Below are 22,420 nucleotides of genomic sequence, written 5' to 3' on the forward strand. Positions count from 1 at the left end.
CCGCCGCAAGGACATGCATGGCAATGTCAACTTGTGGAAGATCATCCGATCAATGGCAAATGAACTAGATTTGGTAAGAGAATCTGGTTACTTGGAGAAGTTGACTTGGAAGATTGACCTGTCAATAAACAATAAAATAGAAAATGACACTCATTCTAGTTAGTAAGGATATCATGGAAAGCTAGAATCATATCTTTGCCATGGGAAAAATCTATGACATAAGATCAAACCTCCAATATTATGAGTCAAGATAATGAGACAACTATAACTTGGATCAAACCTCCAGGATGACATGACTTGAAAGTAAACCTCATAAGATGACAGGACGAGAAATCAAACCTTTGACGTCCACCATAGGTAGGATGACCAGACATGATGAAAAAGAGAACCTCTGACATGACGTACTTGAAAGTAAACCTCATAAGATGATAGGCCGAGAAATCAAACGAGTGACATTCACAATCAGGATAGTAAACCTCATAAGATGACGGAACGAGAAATCAAACCTTTGACATCCGCAGGCAGCATGTAGCCAGGATAACATGATGTGAACATAAACCTCATAAGATGACGGAATGAGAAATCAAACCTTTGACATCCGCAGGCACCATGTAGCCAGGATAACATGATGTGAACATAAACCTCATAAGATGACGGAATGAGAAATCAAACCTTTGACATCCGCAGGCAGCATGTAGCCAGGATAACATGATAGGCCGAGAAATCAAACGAGTGACATTCACAATCAGGATAGTAAACCTCATAAGATGATGGGACGAGAAATCAAACCTCTCGGGAAATATGCTCGACGGAATTTCTTGTTAGTTGCCATAGATTGAATTCCAAGACTTGACCACCATTATAGCCATTTAGACCTGCATGGTTGCATTGTCAACCACAAAAGACATTGATAGACTTAAATAAACCTAGTCAATCTCATGAGCCAAAGCCAAGGCACGGTGCATCCAATGACCACGTCACCATGGAACAACGATCCATGGAAACGTAGTCAACCATCATCGACGAAACATGTAACCATCATCATGGAACAACACCATGGCATCATGGATAAAATCCTTGGAAACACAATCAACCAATATAGATTAGCCAAGTGAACCAACATCAACGAAACATGTAACCATCACCATGGAACAACGATCCATGGAATCATAGTCAACCATCATCGATGAAACATGTAACCATCACTATGGAACAACAATCAACCAATATAGATTAGCCAAGTGAACCAATATCAATGAAACATGTAGCTTGGAATGACCAACATCAACGAATATAGATTAGCCAAGTGAACCAACATCAACGAAACACAATCAACCAATATAGATCAGCCAAGTGAACCAACATCAACGAAACATGTAGCTTGGAATGACCAACATCAACGAAACATGTAACCATCACCATGGAACAACGATCCATGGAAACATAGTCAACCATCATCGACGAAACATGTAACCATCATCACAGAACAACACCACGGCATCATGGATACAATCCATGGAAACGTAGTCAACCATCATCGACGAAACATGTAACCATCATCATGGAACAACACCATGGCATCATGGACATTTTGACGAAAAAGCATCCATATATGTATGTTTGAAAAATCATCACAGAACAACACCACGGCATCATGGATACAATCCATGGAAACGTAGTCAACCATCATCAACGAAACATGTAATCATCATCACAGAACAACACCACGGCATCATGGATCTTTTCCATGGGAACATAGTCAACAAATATCTTTTCCATGGGAACATAGTCAACCAATATCTTTTCCATGGGAACATAGTCAACTAATATCGATGAAATGTGTAACCATCACCACGGAACAACACCACGGCATCATGGATAAAATCCATGGAAACACAATCAACCAATATAGATTAGCCAAGTGAACCAACATCAACGAAACATGTAGCTTGGAATGACCAACAACAATAAAACATGGAACAACGATCCATGGAAACATAGTCAACCAACATCAGAAACAAGATGCATTTAAAAGCATCACTTATCTTGCCGCTCATCGACCATTCTGTACACCAATAGAAGCATCCTTGGAAAGCATCAAAACATATCAAAGAGGCTCTTACAACACCTACACTTATCTTGCCGCTCATCGACCATTCTGTACACCAATAGAAGCATCCTTGGAAAGCATCAAAACATTCCGAACTCGAAGAAACAATTGACATACCTTTTCTTGAGGATTTAATATGAGAATCATACCTATCAGCTGAAAAGATGCAGGGGGGAAGAGAGCTTGAGCTCTTGCAAGCACACACACACACTCACAAAACCCTAATAGAGAACACACAAGGTGAGAGGCTGAAAATCTTCTTCTTCTCTACTCAACACTCAACACACCATATACAAGAATAAGAGTACACACAATATGAAAGGTACTCAACCAAATACATACACGGGTTCTCTATAGTGCGAACCCGACTAAATGAGCTGGCGCTATAACTATGCCAGTCTCTAGAGTGGCTGTCACACAGCCTGTCATCCCACTGGCCGCATATCACCCAAGATCTCACCAACCATGCCAGTGGTGTAAGTGTGGGGCCTATCCCCCAGGCGGGTCATCAGTGTCCACCGCCTCACTAGAGCTCGATATCTCAACACTCCCCCTCGAGCTCAACTCCATCTCATGTACACCAAGCGAAGCCCTGAATCTGCGGAGCTTCTCTGTACCCAATGCTTTGGTGAAGATGTCAGCTACCTGATCCTCTGTGCTGACATAAACAAGGTCAAGGTCTCCTGCCAAGACCTTTGAAAAGATGCAGGGGGGAAGAGAGCTTGAGCTCTTGCAAACACACACACACACTCACAAAACCCTAATAGAGAACACACAAGGTGAGAGGCTGAAAATCTTCTTCTTCTCTACTCAACACTCAACACACCATATACAAGATAAGAGTACACACAATATGAAAGGTACTCAACCAATACATACACGGGTTCTCTATAATGTGAACCCGACTAAATGAGCTGGCACTATAACTATGCCAGTCTCTAGAGTGGCTGTCACACAGCCTGTCATCCCACTGGCCGCATATCACCCAAGATCTCACCAACCATGCCAGTGGTGTAAGTGTGGGGCCTATCCCCCAGGCGGGTCATCAGTGTCCACCGCCTCACTAGAGCTCGATATCTCAACACTCCCCCTCGAGCTCAACTCCATCTCATGTACACCAAGCGAAGCTCTGAATCTGCGGAGCTTCTCTGTACCCAATGCTTTGGTGAAGATGTCAGCTACCTGATCCTCTGTGCTGACATAAACAAGGTCAAGGTCTCCTGCCAAGACCTTCTCTCTGACGAAGTGGTAGTGGACCTCTATGTGCTTTGTACGAGCATGAAAGACTGGGTTCCTGGCCAACTGTATACTGCTAATGTTGTCACAGAAAATGACAACTTGTCTATCCAGTGATAGACCCAAATCTGCAAGTAGCTTTCTCAACCAAGCTACCTCACATGCTGCCATAGCAGCTCCTCTGTACTCGGCCTCTGTACTCGATAGAGCAACCGTAGGCTGCTTCTTGCTGCTCCAAGTCACAGCAGCACTCCCCAAAGAAAACATGAATCCACTGGTAGATCTTCTGTCTGAGATACTACCAGCCCAATCAGCATCTGTGTACCCATGTACACATATCTCTGTCCCAGTCTCATAGAATAGTCCACAATGCAAAGTAGACCTCACATACCTCAGTATGCGTCTCACTGCATCCAAATGCGGTTTCCGTGGAACCTGCATAAACTGACTCACCAACCCAACAGCATAGCTCAAATCTGGTCTGGTGATCGTCATGTAGATCAAACTTCCTACTATGCTCCTGTACATAGTAGGATCCTCCAAGATCTCTCCTGAATCTGCACTCAACTTGCCATTCTGATCCAATGGCACAGAAATAGGCTTACAGCCTGTCATACCATACTTGGACAACATGTCCAAGCCATACTGTCTCTGCAGTAATCCAATACCATGTGGTGACCTAATCACCTCAATGCCCAAGAAATATCTGAGCTCCCCCAGATCCTTCATCTCGAACTTCTGTCTAAGCAAGATCTTTACATCAAAGATCTCTGCATCATGGTCCCCCGTAATGATCAAGTCATCTACATAGATGACAACAAGCACAACTCCTCTATCACCATGTCTCACATACAATGAGAAATCTGCATTGGCTACATGAAAGCCAATAGTGACAAGATATTCAGAAATCTTGTCAGACCATGCTCTTGGTGCTTGCTTTAAGCCATACAAGGCTTTCTTCAACCTGCAAACATGCTCGGGGTGACCCACATCCTCATAACCAGGTGGCTGCAACATATACACCTCTTCTTGCAAATCCCCATGCAAGAATGCATTCTTTACATCCATCTGATGTAAAGACCATTTCTTAGACGCAGCCACTGCTATCACAACTCTCACCGTTGCCATCTTGGCAACTGGGCTGAAAGTTTCCTCATAATCAATCCCATATGTCTGCGCATATCCTTTGGCTACCAATCTAGCCTTGTACCTGTTTATGCTTCCATCACTGTTATGTTTAACTTTGTACACCCACTTGCATCCAATGGCTTTCTTGCCTTCAGGCAATTGCACTAAATCCCAAGTTTCATTTCCATATAGTGCATCCATCTCCTCATCCATAGCTTTCTCCCAATTCACATTTCCAACAGCCTCATCAATGCATGTGGGCTCAACAACCTGCACAACCTTTGCCATATATGCATAGTGATGTGCCACATAACCATCATATGTAAATCTCTGCACAGGGTTCTTCACTCTCCCTGATCTTCGCAGCTTTTCATTCATGGCTTCCATAGCCTTCTTTACACCAGGTGTTCTCATAGCTGGGATCCCAAGCTCCTCATCAAGGCTCATATCCGAGCCACTAGACTCTCCACCAACATGAGAATGTCCTGCAGAAATGTCAGGCATACCAAGGGGCTCAACCACTTTCTCTTTTCCTTTATGTGATGTACTAACCACATTTGCAGGACTGGTATTATGACGCAGCCTGCCACTCCATGGTCTATCAACAGACCCACTAGATGAGGACTCTCCTGGTCCACTCAAAGACTGTGATTGCTGACCTGCATTCTGTGCAACCACACTTCCACTCACATCAGCCCCAACAGCTTCTTTTTCAGCAGCATACCAGCTGCTCATCTCATCAAACACAACATCCCTGCTTACCCTCAACTCACGTGTAGTAGGGTTATAACACCTGTATCCCTTTTGCTCAAGGGAGTATCCAATAAACACACATTTTTCAGCTTTCGGATCCAGCTTAGTTCTCAGCTCATCTGGCACATGCACATATGCAATGCATCCAAAAACTTTCAGATGAGACAAATCTGGTTTTCTGCCAGTAAACCTCTCCTCTGGAGTTACATCATGTATGGCTGCAGTTGGAGTCCTGTTCATGATGTATACTGCTGTAGAAACAGCCTCAGCCCAATAGCTATGCGGCATATTCTTCTCTTCCATCAATGCTCGCGCAATCTCAGCAATGTGCCTGTTTTTCCGCTCAGCAACTCCATTTTGCTGCGGAGTGTATCTGCATGTGAACTGTCTCCGAATACCATTCTTCTTCAAGAATTCAGAAAACTCATTTGAGAAGTACTCTCCCCCTCCATCTGACCTTAGGCACTTGACATATTTTCCTGTTTGCTTTTCAACCAAAAATCTGAAATTCTGAAAGTGAGTGAACACCTCACTCTTCTCCTTCATGAAATATACCCACACTTTCCTTGTGTGGTCATCAATGAAAGTGACATAGTACCTGCAGCCTCCCATAGACACGGTCTTCGTAGGACCCCATACATCTGAATGCACAACATCTAGTGCATTTCTGCTCACATATCTGTTTCGTGGGAACACATGCTTTGTTTGCTTCCCAAATTGGCATGCTTCACATATTTTCTGCATACCTTCCACTTTAAATTTTGGCAGCCCTGTCACAATTCCTTTTGTCTGCATAGACTTCAATCTCTGCACATTCACATGACCAATCCTTTTATGCCATATGTCTGTGTCTGCAACAACTCCTGAACCATTTGCAAACATTGCAGCACTCATTTCAGGCATGTCTACATCCAACGTAAACATTCTGCCCACTCTGTTGCCTTTTGCAACCAACCTGCACTTGTCTTTGAAATCTTCAACATAACACCCATCAGGGTTAAACCGAACCTGCAAACCCTGCTCAATCATCTGGCCAACTGAAACCAGATTCTTTGTTATGTTCGGTACATGAAGTACATCTGCAAGGTACTTCACTTTGCCATCCTGCATAGACAATGGCACATCTCCAACGTGGGCAATTGGATGAGCAGTGTCATCCCCTGTTTCCACAAAACCTGGTCTTTCCGGGTTTTTCATCTCCTTGAACCACTCCCCATGACTCGTCATGTGGTTCGAAGCACCTGAATCCACATACCATACATTATCCTTTTGTGCTGCATCAACATTTTCAGACATGGCATTCACAACATGCTGCATAACAAACAACCTCTCATTATCCTCATTATTTCTGCTTGAGGATGCATAGTTGTTTTGCTGCACTTTCCCATTTTGCATGTCAGCCTGCTTCTTATAACATTCTGACTGCACATGTCTAGGCTTACCACAATAATAGCATTCACGTGCATCATTATATTGCCTTTGCCAATTTCCACGGCCTCTTTGACTCCCCCTGCCTCTGAATTTTCCTCTTCCACCTGCGTGTTGTTGTTGTTGTTGTTGATTCTGGGACTGTTGTTGTTGCTGCTGCTGACCATAATTCTGATTACCTGTTCGGCCACCTCCTTGACCGCGTCCACGGCCTCCTCTACCTCGTCCTCTTCCTGAACTCGTGTAGAAGGCCTGTTGCTCTGAACTGTTTTTACTTTGTGAAGACTGTTGGTCTTCACCCAAGCTCTTCTCTTCGATAATCAGCATAGACACCAAATCTGTAAAGTTGGGAATGTTTTCCCGAGTCTGAATGGACGTCTTGAACGCCTTGTATTGTGGCCCGAGACCACGTAGACAGACTTCCACCTTGTCATCATCATCTACTGACACACCAATAGATGCAAGGGATTCCACAATACCCTTTATCTTCAGCGCATAGTCATTCACAGACATGCTCTTTTTCTCCACAGTATGAAGTTCATTCTTCAACTGTATCTTACGTGCCTTGGTATTTGTTTCATACAGCTTTACCAAGGTGTCCCACGCCTCCTTGGGGGACTTGGCATCCTGAATGTGCCCAATCATGGTGTCCTGTATACTAATGGAAAGCCAATACATTACTTTCCTGGCTCCTTGGTTCCAATCTTTAAACTCTTTCACATCTGCAGCAGTCGGATTTATATCCGGTATCTCCGGTGCCTCTTCATGCTCACCTTCTATGTAGTCCCAATAACCTTTTCCCATCAGGAAATTCGTTAATCTGAACCTCCAAGCATGGAAGTTATTCTTATCCAGCTTCTCAGCCACAATCTGAGTTATCCCATCATTTGACATCTTGCCAAATACACAATTTCACCAGAAACTGCACTCTGGTTTTTTTCTGCACAACCTGTAGTATTTTCTGCACAGCGGTACTGTAGTACTCAAATGTCACAACCAGTGACTTCAATCTGCATACATACACCCAATGGCAACTGTAGACCTCTTGCAGCACCCACAGTGTCTGCACAGTCAATCTGTCTTCCTGCAGTTCTTAAAACAGAGTTCTGCAGAGAATCGATGACTTACCCGCAGTGCTTGAAATCACCTGCTTTCTGAAAAACGGAGGTCCAGACGCGCCCGAAACGCGTTTTCGGCCCGAAAATTGCAGTCCGTAGGACTGTATAGTTGCCCTATAGCTTCACTCCCGCGAAGAAAGCTCCTCAATCGGAGATCGTTTGTCGGTGCCTCCCGTAGAGCTCCCGATAAGGGTGTAGTCACCAACACAATAGGGAAGAGTAGTTGAAGCTCTTACCCTCGTACCGCTTCCTGTGGTTCTCTTGCTTGCAGCTCAGCCCTTAGCACGAACCAGGCTCTGATACCATGAAAAGATGCAGGGGGGAAGAGAGCTTGAGCTCTTGCAAACACACACACACACTCACAAAACCCTAATAGAGAACACACAAGGTGAGAGGCTGAAAATCTTCTTCTTCTCTACTCAACACTCAACACACCATATACAAGATAAGAGTACACACAATATGAAAGGTACTCAACCAATACATACACGGGTTCTCTATAATGTGAACCCGACTAAATGAGCTGGCACTATAACTATGCCAGTCTCTAGAGTGGCTGTCACACAGCCTGTCATCCCACTGGCCGCATATCACCCAAGATCTCACCAACCATGCCAGTGGTGTAAGTGTGGGGCCTATCCCCCAGGCGGGTCATCAGTGTCCACCGCCTCACTAGAGCTCGATATCTCAACAACCTTCTCTCTGACGAAGTGGTAGTGGACCTCTATGTGCTTCGTACGAGCATGAAAGACTGGGTTCCTGGCCAACTGTATACTGCTAATGTTGTCACAGAAAATGACAACTTGTGTATCCACTGATAGACCCAAATCTGCAAGTAGCTTTCTCAACCAAGCTACCTCACATGCTGCCATAGCAGCTCCTCTATACTCGGCCTCTGTACTCGATAGAGCAACCGTAGGCTGCTTCTTGCTGCTCCAAGTCACAGCAGCACTCCCCAAAGAAAACATGAATCCACTGGTAGATCTTCTGTCTGAGATACTACCAGCCCAATCAGCATCTGTGTACCCATGTACACATATCTCTGTCCCAGTCTCATAGAATAGTCCACAATGCAAAGTAGACCTCACATACCTCAGTATGCGTCTCACAGCATCCAAATGCGGTTTCCGTGGAACCTGCATAAACTGACTCACCAACCCAACAGCATAGCTCAAATCTGGTCTGGTGATCGTCATGTAGATCAAACTTCCTACTATGCTCCTGTACATAGTAGGATCCTCCAAGATCTCTCCTGAATCTGCACTCAACTTGCCATTCTGATCCAATGGCACAAAAATAGGCTTACAGCCTGTCATACCATACTTGGACAACATGTCCAAGCCATACTGTCTCTGCAGTAATCCAATACCATGTGGTGACCTAATCACCTCAATGCCCAAGAAATATCTGAGCTCCCCCAGATCCTTCATCTCGAACTTCTGTCTAAGCAAGATCTTTACATCAAAGATCTCTGCATCATGGTCCCCCGTAATGATCAAGTCATCTACATAGATGACAACAAGCACAACCCCTCTATCACCATGTCTCACATACAATGAGAAATCTGCATTGGCTACATGAAAGCCAATAGTGACAAGATATTCAGAAATCTTGTCAGACCATGCTCTTGGTGCTTGCTTTAAGCCATACAAGGCTTTCTTCAACCTGCAAACATGCTCGGGGTGACCCACATCCTCATATCCAGGTGGCTGCAACATATACACCTCTTCTTGCAAATCTCCATGCAAGAATTCATTCTTTACATCCATCTGATGTAAAGACCATTTCTTTGACGCAGCCACTGCTATCACAACTCTCACCGTTGCCATCTTGGCAACTGGGCTGAAAGTTTCCTCATAATCAATCCCATATGTCTGCGCATATCCTTTGGCTACCAACCTAGCCTTGTACCTGTTTATGCTTCCATCACTATTATGTTTAACTTTGTACACCCACTTGCATCCAATGGCTTTCTTGCCTTCAGGCAATTGCACTAAATCCCAAGTCTCATTTCCTTATAGTGCATCCATCTCCTCATCCATAGCTTTCTCCCAACACACATTTCCAACAGCCTCATCAATGCATGTGGGCTCTACAACCTGCACAACTTTTGCCATATATGCATAGTGATGTGCCACATAACCATCATATGTAAATCTCTGCACAGGGTTCTTCACTCTCCCTGATCTTCGCAGCTTTTCATTCATGGCCTCCATAGCCTTCTTTACACCAGGTGTTCTCATAGCTGGGATCCCAAGCTCCTCATCAAGGCTCATATCTGAGGCACTAGACTCTCCATCAACATGAGAATGCCCTGCAGAAATGTCAGGCATACCAAGGGGCTCAACCACTTTCTCTTTTCCTTTACGTGATGTACTAATCACATTTGCAGGGCTGGTATTATGACGCAGCCTGCCACTCCATGGTCTATCAACAGACCCACTAGATGAGGACTCTCCTGGTCCACTCAAAGACTGTGATTGCTGACCTGCATTCTGTGCAACCACACTTCCACTCACATCAGCCCCAACAGCTTCTTTTTCAGCAGCATACCAGCTGCTCATCTCATCAAAGACAACATCCCTGCTTACCCTCAACTCACGTGTAGTAGGGTTATAACACCTGTATCCCTTTTGCTCAAGGGAATATCCAATAAACACACATTTTTCAGCTTTTGGGTCCAGCTTAGTTCTCAGCTCATCTGGCACATGCACATATGCAATGCATCCAAAGACTTTCAGATGAGACAAATCTGGTTTTCTGCCTGTAAACATCTCCTCTGGAGTTACATCATGTATGGCTGCAGTTGGAGTCCTGTTCATGATGTATACTGCTGTAGAAACAGCCTCAGCCCAATAGCAATGCGGCATATTCTTCTCTTCCATCAATGCTCGCGCAATCTCAGCAATGTGCCTGTTTTTCCGCTCAGCAACTCCATTTTGCTGTGGAGTGTATCTGCATGTATACTGTCTCCGAATACCATTCTTCTTCAAATATTCAGAGAACTCATTGGAGAAGTACTCTCCCCCTCCATCTGACCTTAGGCACTTGACATATTTTCTTGTTTGCTTTTCAACCAAAACTCTGAAATTCTGAAAGTGAGTGAACACCTCACTCTTCTCTTTCATGAAATATACCCACACTTTCCTTGTGTGGTCATCAATGAAAGTGACATAGTACCTGCAGCCTCCCATAGACACGGTCTTCGTAGGACCCCATACATCTGAATGCACAACATCTAGTGCATTTCTGCTCACATATCTGTTACGTGGAAACACATGCTTTGTTTGCTTCCCAAATTAGCATGCTTCACATATTTTCTGCATACCTTTCACTTTAAATTTTGGCAGCCCTGTCACAATTCCTTTTGTCTGCATAGACTTCAATCTCGGCACATTTACATGTCCAATTCTTTTATGCCATATGTCTATGTCTGCAACAACTCCTGAACCATTTGCAAACATCGCAGCACTCATTTCAGGCATGTCTACATCCAACGTAAACATTCTGCCCACTCTGTTGCCTTTTGCAACCAACCTGCACTTGTCTTTGAAATCTTCAACATAACACCCATCAGGGTTAAACCGAACCTGTAAACCCTGCTCAATCATCTGGCCAACTGAAACCAGATTCTTTGTTATGTTCGGTACATGAAGTACATCTGCAAGGTACTTCACTTTGCCATCCTGCATAGATAATGGCACATCTCCAACGTGGGCAATTGGATGAGCAGTGTCATCCCCTGTTTCCACAAAACCTGGTCTTTCCGGGTTTTTCATCTCCTTGAACCACTCCCCATGACTTGTCATGTGGTTCGAAGCGCCTGAATCCACATACCATACATTATCTTTTTGTGCTGCATCAACATTTTCAGACATGGCATTCACAACATGCTGCATAATAAACAACCTTTCATTATCCTCATTATTTCTGCCTGAGGATGCATAGTTGTTTTGCTGCACTTTTCCATTTTGCATGTCAGCCTGCTTCTTATAACATTCTGACTGCACATGTCCAGGCTTACCACAATAATAGCATTCACGTGTATCATTATATTGCCTTTGCCAATTTCCACGGCCTCTTTGACTCCCCCTGCCTCTAAATTTGCCTCTTCCACCTGCGTGTTGTTGTTGTTGTTGATTCTGGGACTGTTGTTGTTGCTGCTGCTGCTGGCCATAATTCTGATTACCTGTTCGGCCACCTCCTTGACCGCGTCCACGGCCTCCTCTACCTCGTCCTCTTCCTGAACTCGTGTAGAAGGCCTGTTGCTCTGAACTGTTTTTGCTTTGTGAAGACTGTTGGTCTTCACCCAAGTTCTTCTCTTCGATAATCAGCATAGACACCAAATCTGTAAAGTTGGGAATGTTTTCCCGAGTCTGAATAGACGTCTTAAACGCCTTGTATTGTGGCCCGAGACCACGTAGACAGACTTCCACCTTGTCATCATCATCTACTGACACACCAATAGATGCAAGGGATTCCACAATGCCCTTTATCTTCAGTGCATAGTCATTCACAGACATGCTCTTTTTCTCCACAGTATGAAGTTCATTCTTCAACTGTATCTTACGTGCCTTGGTATTTGTTTCATAAAGCTTTACCAAGGTGTCCCACGCCTCCTTGGGGGACTTGGCATCCTAAATGTGCCCAATCATGGTGTCCTGTATACTAATGGAAAGCCAATACATTACTTTCCTGGCTCCTTGATTCCAGTCTTTAAACTCTTTCACATCTGCAGCAGTCGGATTTATATCCGGTATCTCCGGTGCCTCTTCATGCTCACCTTCTATGTAGTCCCAATAGCCTTTTCCCATCAGGAAATTCGTCAACCTGAACCTCCAAGAATGGAAGTTATTCTTGTCCAGCTTCTCAGCCACAATCTGTGTTATGCCATCATTAGACATCTTGCCAAACACACAATTTTACCAGAAACTGCACTCTGGTTTTTTTCTGCACAAATGCTGTATTTTCTGCACAGCGGTACTGCAGTACTCAAATGTCACAACCAGTGACCTCAATGCACATACATACACCCAATGGCAACTGTAGACCTCTTTGCAGCACCCACAGTGTCTGCACAGTCAATCTGTCTTCTTGCAGTACTTAAAACAGAGTTCTGCAGAGAATCAATGACTTACCCGCAGTGCTCAAAATCGCCTGCTTTCTGAAAAACGGAGGTCCAGACGCGCCCGAAACGCGTTTTCGGCCCAGAAAATTTAGTCCGTAGGACTGTATAGTTGCCCTTTAGCTTCACTCCCGCGAAGAAAGCTCCTCAATCGGAGATCGTTTGCTGGTGCCTCCCGTAGAGCTCCCGAAAAGGGTGTAGTCACCAACACAATAGGGAAGAGTAGTTGAAGCTCTTACCCTCGTACCGCTTCCTGTGGTTCTCTTGCTTGCAGCTCAGCCCTTAGCATGAACCAGGCTCTGATACCATGAAAAGATGCAGGGGGGAAGAGAGCTTGAGCTCTTGCAAGCACACACACACACTCACAAAACCCTAATAGAGAACACACAAGGTGAGAGGCTGAAAATCTTCTCTTCTCTACTCAACACTCAACACACCATATACAAGAATAAGAGTACACACAATATGAAAGGTACTCAACCAAATACATACACGGGTTCTCTATAGTGTGAACCCGACTAAATGAGCTGGCGCTATAACTATGCCAGTCTCTAGAGTGGCTGTCACACAGCCTGTCATCCCACTGGCCGCATATCACCCAAGATCTCACCAACCATGCCAGTGGTGTAAGTGTGGGGCCTATCCCCCAGGCGGGTCATCAGTGTCCACCGCCTCACTAGAGCTCGATATCTCAACATCAGCTCCTCATCTGAAAAGTGAGATTTGAGTATCCTCCACGCACGAGAAGAAACAATTGACATACCTTTTCTTGAGGATTTAATATGAGAATCATACCTATCAAAGAGGCTCTTACAACACCTGCACTTATCTTGCCGCGAGAAGAAACAATTGACATACCTTTTCTTGAGGATTTAATATGAGAATCATACCTATCAAAGAGGCTCTTACAACACCTGCACTTATCTTGCCGCTCATCGACCATTCTGTACACCAATAGAAGCATCCTTGGAAAGCATCAAAACATTCCGAACTCGTTCAGAACACGCTATTCATGTGTTTCATACCCTACTAGCTTGCCACTCATAGACCATTCTGATGTCAAGTAAACTCTTAGGATCAAATCCTGAAGACAGAGTTCAATGTTTATTCTCACCCTAGATCCAAGCATGTTTACCCTTAACAGCCTGCATTGTGAGCCTCACAGGGCTACACTTTAGGCTTCTAACATCATTCATTTGTGTAATCATCACCCAGCTCATCAATTTCCAAGAGGGATTCTGATGCATACCTTGCAAAGCCTCCAATGCAATAGCAGCACATCTCGAATCTGTAAATTCTACAAAGCACAAGACAAACGTATCTCCTCCCAGCCGCCTTGACTCTTTGTGCACAAGGCGAACTTCCTTAAACCCAAGGAAAGGGCGAAAAACATGAGCTGCTTCCCTGCGACCCGAGAGCAGTCAGATGGAAGCCCTTTAATAAATAAGGAAGGTGTTGCATCTGGTGGAACATCTGGTGGCAGAAGACCAGGGCCCCTTAATCGTGCTCCTTGACTATCTTGCCTTGGAAGGTAATCAGATCTCCCTCCATTTACACCAACATTGACACCCTTCATCATGCTGGTATCCAGACCCAGCAACCTGCCACCCTGTCCCATCATGCTAGGATCCTCCGGACCAGACACACCCATGTTACCAACCCCTGCACCCCCCAGTACACTCATGCCCATGAGAGGGCCGCCAGAGAGACCCAATACATCTGCACCAGTCATACCACTTGAAGCATATGCCACTTTGTAGTCGGTACCGAAATCGAGGGGTTCCGGATCTCTCCATGGCATGCGCCCATCTCGTTCATCATAACGAACCTCTCCACGACCATAACTGGCTGCTCCAGGTAAAGGGAGCTCATCGTAATCCGCTTCTTCATAACGAACCTCTCCACAACCATAACTGGCTGCTCCAGGTAAAGGGAGCTCATCGTAATCCGCTTCTCGGGCGTTTCGCATGGATTTGTCCAGGAGCCATCATGTCAGAGTAGCGCCAGTAGTCCGCCATAGCCAAACAGTTCTGGGAGATCAGCCTGTAGACGAAACCCTAGCTTCGACGTACGCGGACGAAGCTACATGCTCAAGATTTCCGTTTTAGGCTATTGTTGCTGTTGCGCAGGCTGCTCTCTATCCTCACCTTGCTTTTTATTTCTTCAAACCAGAAACACAGAGTTCCTTCGTATGGAGACGGATAAACTTTGACCTGTGGAGATCTCTCCTGAAAATGGATGTGAATGTGTATGAGAAGAATGGATGTGGATGTGTATGTGAAGAATGGATGCGGATGTGTATGTGAAGAATGGATGCGGATGTGTATGTGAAAGAATGGAAGTGAATGTGTATGTGAAAGAATGGATGTGGATGTGTATGTGAAAGAATGGATGTGGATGTGTATGTGAAAGAATGTGATGTGATGTAAAGAGATGTGATGCGACATAAATATATGTGGATGTGAAGTGATAGATATGAATGCATGGATAGATGAAGGTAGTCGTACATATTAACTATTGGATGGATGTGGATGAATGAGATGAGATGTATATGAATGAGACATGATGTGGATGTGATGTAATGTGGATAGGATGAATGAGATATGATGTGGATAGATGTGATGTGATGTCATGTGAATCGGGATGTGAATGAATGATATGGGATGTGAATGGATGAGATGTGATGTGATGTGAATCGGGATATGAATGAATGAGATGTGATGTGAAATGGATGTGAGGTGATGTGATGTAAATTGGGATAGATATGAATGGATGATATGTGATATGAATGAATGTGATGTGATGTGAAACGGGATAGATGTGAATGAATAAATGAGATGTGATGTGAATGGATGAGATGTGATGTGAATGGATGAGATGTGATGTGAATGGACGAGATATGATGGGATGTGAATCAAGATAGATGTGAATGAATGAGATGTGATGTGAATGGATGAGATGTGATGGGATGTGAATCAAGATAGATGTGAATGAATGAGATGTGAGGTGAAATGGATGTGATGTGGATCGGGGTAGATATGAATTGATCAGATGTGAATGAATGTGATGTGGATATGGGTAGATGCGAGTGGATGAGATCTGATGAGGATAAATAAGGAAAGATGTGATGAGATGGAAAATGATATGATTGGTTGAGACTGGGAATACATATGAAATGGATGTGGATTTATGTGGAAAGATGTGATGAGATGGAAAATGATGTGATTGGTTGAGACTGGGAATACATATGAAATGGATGTGGATTAAATAATGTGGATTTATGTGGAACAATGTGGAAAGACGAGAGTTCGTTATAGAAATTTAATTTATGACTTGCTTTTAAATGACTGTTTTATGTCAAGAATACGGGGAAGCATGTTGACCATTTTTTGAAGAGGTCCTCGAGACCTAACTGATAAAGTTGCAACAGCTGACAGAGAGTCAACGAAGGACGTCTCGCATAGCAAGGTCAACCGAGGTCGTGACCAATGGTGAGCTTCCGGTACGGTGGATGAGGGACCAAGGAAGTGGCCTATGAGTGAAGCGTTAGGTGACATGCAAAGGATCCTACAGGGTGCTGACCATATAGTGCTCGGGCTCGGGGTCACCGAAGAAACCCACACGTGCGTCGGCGGGGAAGTTATTGGAATAAGGAGTAAGAGTTGTTTTCTAAATTCGGGCATGGATCTGGTTGATTGACCTTGTTGGTCCTCAACGGATGAGTCCATGGCTCTTTTATATGGACCTGTTGGTTGATCTTGCTAATCTTCAACGGAGATTCCATTTTGATTTTTATAAGTGATTATATTGCAGGTACTATGAGCTAGGAACTATCGAAAAGGCCCTTGAGTGGACAGGTGGTGAGCGTTTTGGTTGCCAATGATGCCATAGGTACAGCGATGAAGGAATGATTGGAAATTAGGATTCAATCAGATATTTTGGAGGATTATGATTAGTGACACTATGGTGTCATTAAATGATTATTTTAAAGACAACTGATTCTATGAAAAAGGCAATTTCATATTGAGTGTGTAAGTGGTGTGACTAGTTTTAAGTTTGCATGAATATTCGGCTAGGGGGCCTGGGAACTCTTTTCCCTGGTACTCGGGACAAAACCTAACCAAATTCTTAAATGGATCCCATCACTACAGCGGTTGGGTTGGTTGCTAACCCACGGGACTGCTGGATGGGGTTAGGCTAGACTGATGGATCCCTAAAATGAGACTCAATTCTGTTATGGTATAATAGATGAAGTAAATCCCGGATAAAAATTGGTCTATGGAAAAGAATCAACGGCTATGCCTCTCAATGAGGAAAAAAGCATTGGTCTCTATGATCCAAGTGCAAGTCTTGTGAGATCCCCCTGTTCCCACCGAGCAACGGATTCGGGTACTAGCAGCGGAAGTAGCACTTCTCGCACGGGACAGGAGTTCCACATTCGGGGCCTCGTCCACGGATATCCGGACAAGAGACTAATCCGTCGGTTTTTCCAAAACCGAACCCGGAAAAAACTTCCCTTATCCGGAAAGCACGGCGATTCCACCAGGATAATTTTTACTCTAACGTAGTCAAAACTCTTACTGATCAAACAGATCCGACTGCATCTATAAAGATACTTGGTCAGATCAAGGAAGAAACTTGCACTTGGATCATTGGGATCAACGCTTTTTTCCCCACCAAGGAGGCACAGCCGTTGATTCCTATCCATAGAACAATTACTATCCGGGATTTACTTTATCTATCGTAATAACAGAAATTGAGTCTCGATTTACGGATCCATCAGTCCAGCCTAACCCCATCCGATCCCATGGGTTAGCCAACCGCCCAACCACTGTAGTGATGGGATCCAATTTGGAATTTGGTTAGGTTTTGTCCCGGGTACCAAGGAAAAGAGTTCCAAGGCCCCCTAGCCGGAATTTCATGCAAACATAAAACTAGCCACACCACTTACACACCCAATATGAAAATTGCCTTTTTCTTAGCATCAGCTAACTTTAAAACAATCCTTTAATGAAACCATAGTACCACTGATCACAATCTCCCAAATTATCCAGTTGATTCATAATTTCCCATCATTCCTTCATCAGAGTATCTATGGCATCATTGGCAACTAGAACGCTCACCACCTGTCCACACAGGGGCCGTTTCAATAGTTCCTAGCCCATAATACTCAACAATATAATCACTTATCAAGATGGACTCTCGTTGAAGATCAGCAAGATCAACCAACAGATCCATATAAAAGAGCCATGGACTCATCCGTTGAGGACCAGCAAGGTCAGTCAACCAGATCCATGCCCGGTTCCAGAAAACAACTCTTACTCCTTGTTCCAATATCTTCCTCGACGCACGCGTGGGTATCCTGGGCGACCCAGAGCCCGAGCACCGTATGGTCAGCACCCTCTAGGATCCTTCGCAGGTGACCTAGCGCTTCACTCATAGGCCGCTTCCTTGGTCCCTCATCCACCGTACCGGAAGCTCACCATTTTAATCGAACCGAGGCTGGTCAAGACCTCGGCCGACCTTGCTACGCGAGACGTCCTCCATTGACTCTCCGTCAGCAGTTGCAACTTTATCAGTTAGGTCTCCACGACCTTAATCACAAGACGGTCAAAATGCTTCCCCAGCATTCTTGACATAAAACAGCCATTTACAAACAGCATTTACAAACAGTTTACAAATACAGTTTCTATATTAACTCTCATTTTTCCACATTATCCCTCATTAATCCACATTACTTATTCCACATTCCATGTATATGTGTACTCATCCAATCACCTCCTTTTCCATCTCTTCACTTCAGATTCCTTCACATCACATATCATATATTCACATCCATATCCACATCCATACATCCACATCCACATCCACATTCACATCCATACATCCACATCTACATACTTATCTCCATTTTCACATCCTCATTTATACATCCACATCCCATATCCACATTCATACTTACACATCCATATATCCACATCTACATCCACATACATACATACATCCACATCCACATTCCACATTCACATCTATACATCCACATCTACATTCACATTCACATACATCCACATCCACATTCCCATACATCCACATCTATACATCCACATTCCACATTCACATCTACATTCACATTCACATACATCCACATCTACATTCACATTCACATACATCCACATCCCCATTCCCATTCACATCTATACATCCACATACATACATACATCCACATCCACATTCACATCTATACATCCACATCTACATCCACATTCACATACATACATCCATTTTCACATTCCCATTTATATAACCCCATATACTTTCACATCTAATCTTTTACATCACATCCATTCTCGCCCTATCACAACCCATATACATCTTATCCTATCACATACACTTTTTACCTCATCCCCCCATACACATCTTAATTCATCTTATCACATCCTAACTTATTTCATAAGCATCTTATCACCTCTTATCACACCTCTTATCACATCCTATCACTTTCCATACGCATCTTATCAATTCTTATCACATCTCATACACCTCTTATCACATCTTATCACATTTCATATCTTTTTAAAAAAAAAAAAAAGAGAATTCTTTTATTTGATATAAGATTTCTCTACACATTTATTTATACATAAATTCCATTTAAGGAGACTAACACTTTCGAAATTAAAATCAATCTTTTATGCATCTTCTTATGCATGATTTCAATTTGGTAGGGAATTATACTTTTAGAATAAAAGAATTTCTCTTATGCATCTAAGTTAAGCATAAAATCCATTTATGAGAAAAATCATACTTTTAGTATAAAAAGAATATCTTTTATGCATACCTATATGCATGAAATCCAATATGATAAAAGTAACACTTTTGATATAAAATTTTTTCCTTTATGCATACTTCTATGCATGAAAATTAAAAATGATAAAAGTAACACTTTTGATATAAAAATTTTCCTTTATGCATACTTCTATGCATGAAAATTAAAAATGATAAAAGTAACACTTTTGATATAAAAATTTTCTTTTATGCATACTTTTATGTATGAAATAAAAATGATAAAAGTAACACTTTTGATATAAAAATTTATCCATTATGCATACTTCTATGCATGAAAATAAAAATGGTAAAAATAACACTTTTGATATAAAAATTTATCCTTTATGCATAATATTAAAATTTAATTTCTCCATGATTATAATGAAATTCTTTCAATTAATCTAGGATGATGATTCCTAGAATATGGTAGGAAGTCCTCTTTTTATGCTTTGAATGAAAATTTTTTATGTATAATTTTTATAAAAATTTTGCCATAGCTCCGCTGCTATGACTGATAAATCTCAATTTTTCTAAGGGATAAAGCTTATCATTAAGGAAATAATTAAAATGATTCTCTAATTGGATCCTCAATCCATAATGGATTGAATCATCAATATACATAAACTAAAAGCATAAGAAAAAGCCATTAATTTGGCCTCAAGCATAGCTTTATCTTGGGTTAAGGAAAAGTTTTATGAAAAGCTTGATTTGGATTGAGAATGGGTCATGAGTATGACCATTTCTTGAGTGAGAGAGAGAATTTACATAAGAATCATTATAATTTAAACATAAATGAAAATTAACTTCAATAGCATTTATTAAATTATGTAACTCTTCACTACTATTCAAACTTCAATAGCATTTAAAAAAAACCATACCAATTAAACTTCTCAAGCTTGAGAGGGGTTGAGAAGAGAGAAACATTGAGAAATTATAGAAAGATGAATATTCACTAATTACCTTACAACTTGCTTGATTCTTTGTTCACGGTAGAGGCCCCCAACCAATCAATTGGTTAAGTATGTTGATGGAGCCACTAATGGGGATTGAAGAAAGAGGGAAGCTCCAAAAACTAGTGAATTATTAAATGAATTCACAATTCTTGGCTTAGGTGGAGTAGAGTAACGATGCATAAACACTAACTATTTTTCAACAAGGGGGAGGCTTCTATTTATAGGAAAAATTGAGCTCCTAACCAAACAAACTGATTCTAGAATTTTCTAAATCAGTTTGGTCAATATTTGACCATTTTTAGGTCAGTTAAGCTAACTTTTTGGAACTAGACTTGAATGAGGAGAGAGGAGAGATGAAATATCTCAAATTTTATGAGTTTAAAACTCATTCAAGCATGTGAAATATGCACCTCTTTTAAAGAACTCCCCTTCCTTACATATGTCATATTTTTAATATTGCTCATAGTTTTTTACTAATAAACCTTGTACATTTTCAACTCTTCATCTTATGTGAAATATGCACCTCCTTTAAAGAACTCCCCTTCCTTACTTATGTCATACTTTTAATATTGCTCATAATTTTTTATTAATAAACCTTGTACATTTTTAACTCTTCATCTTATGTGAAATATGCACCTCCTTTAAAGAACTCCTCTTCCTTACATATGTCATACTTTTAATATTGCTCATAATTTTTTACTAATAAACCTTGTACATTTTCAAATCTTCATCTTATGTGAAATATGCACCTCCTTTAAAGAACTCCTCTTCCTTACATATGTCATACTTTTAATATTGCTCATAGTTTTTTTACTAATAAACCTTGTACATTTTCAACTCTTCACCTCATGTGAGCATTTACTCATTTTTGGGTATTTTCTTTTTACAAGTTGGATTTATCTCCTCCCTACACATGGATTGATGCTATTGGTCCATAGGAACCTTAATTGGACCATAGTCTAAAGATTTCTGAAAATCTAGACCCATAGGCTAAGGTTCTTTATAGCTATTTTCAATTAATTCCAATTGCACATTGGAAAATTCTTTTTGAATTTCTGTTTCAGGGGAACTCATCTGAATTAGAAGAGATATTTTTCTATCCAAAAATATTCAAAATCTGAATATTCTCTCTCTAGAATATTTTTCTCTCTCTAGGCTAAAACAGATAGAAACAAGGTCTTTATATTTCTGAAGAGGGATTGATTACAGGGAAAGATACTAGACATCAAAAAGGGGGTGGGGGAGGAATCTTACATTCTACCCCACTTAAAAAAATGTGAGATGTCCTCATCTCGCAAACTGGGATTATTTCGCAAGATGCACGAATATGAGACTTAGAGAAAAATTTTAATCAAGATTAACCACCAAGATAAGTCTTAAAGAGAGCAAGATTCAAAATACGAACAAGATTTAAACTTTATCCATTCTCGGAACTTATACAGTAAAGATAGAGGAACTCTTTACACTTCCATAAGCCCGTCCATCATATGGTCACAAAAGCAGTCCTCACAAGCTGCACAAGTATAAGGTAACTCATCTATGGGAATGATTCTGTGGGTTATTGCTGCGCCTATCTCAGTGGTATGAGGTGTTCTAAGAAAAGGACCTCTGAGAGGCAAGCCAAAAACGGGGTAAAGGCATATCTTCTCATGAGGAAGAAAACACGCCAGTAAGAAGACCCGCTCAGAAAACCCAGGATGCCTTGATCTCATGACGCAGTAGTATCGGGGACCCAAACCCAAAGCTT

The 22,420-nt window shown here is 42.3% G+C and overlaps 1 pseudogene; it reads right to left on the minus strand.

The window, feature by feature from the left end:
- Positions 1-13,998: 13,998 nt before the first annotated feature.
- LOC147606380 (uncharacterized) lies at positions 13,999-14,867 on the minus strand (annotated as a pseudogene).
- Between the last annotated feature and the right edge of the window lie 7,553 nt (positions 14,868-22,420).

This window comes from Cibotium barometz, chromosome 57, assembly GCF_041138505.1.
Source record: "Cibotium barometz isolate CiBa-2024 chromosome 57, ASM4113850v1, whole genome shotgun sequence".
Taxonomy (NCBI): Eukaryota; Viridiplantae; Streptophyta; class Polypodiopsida; order Cyatheales; family Cibotiaceae; genus Cibotium; species Cibotium barometz.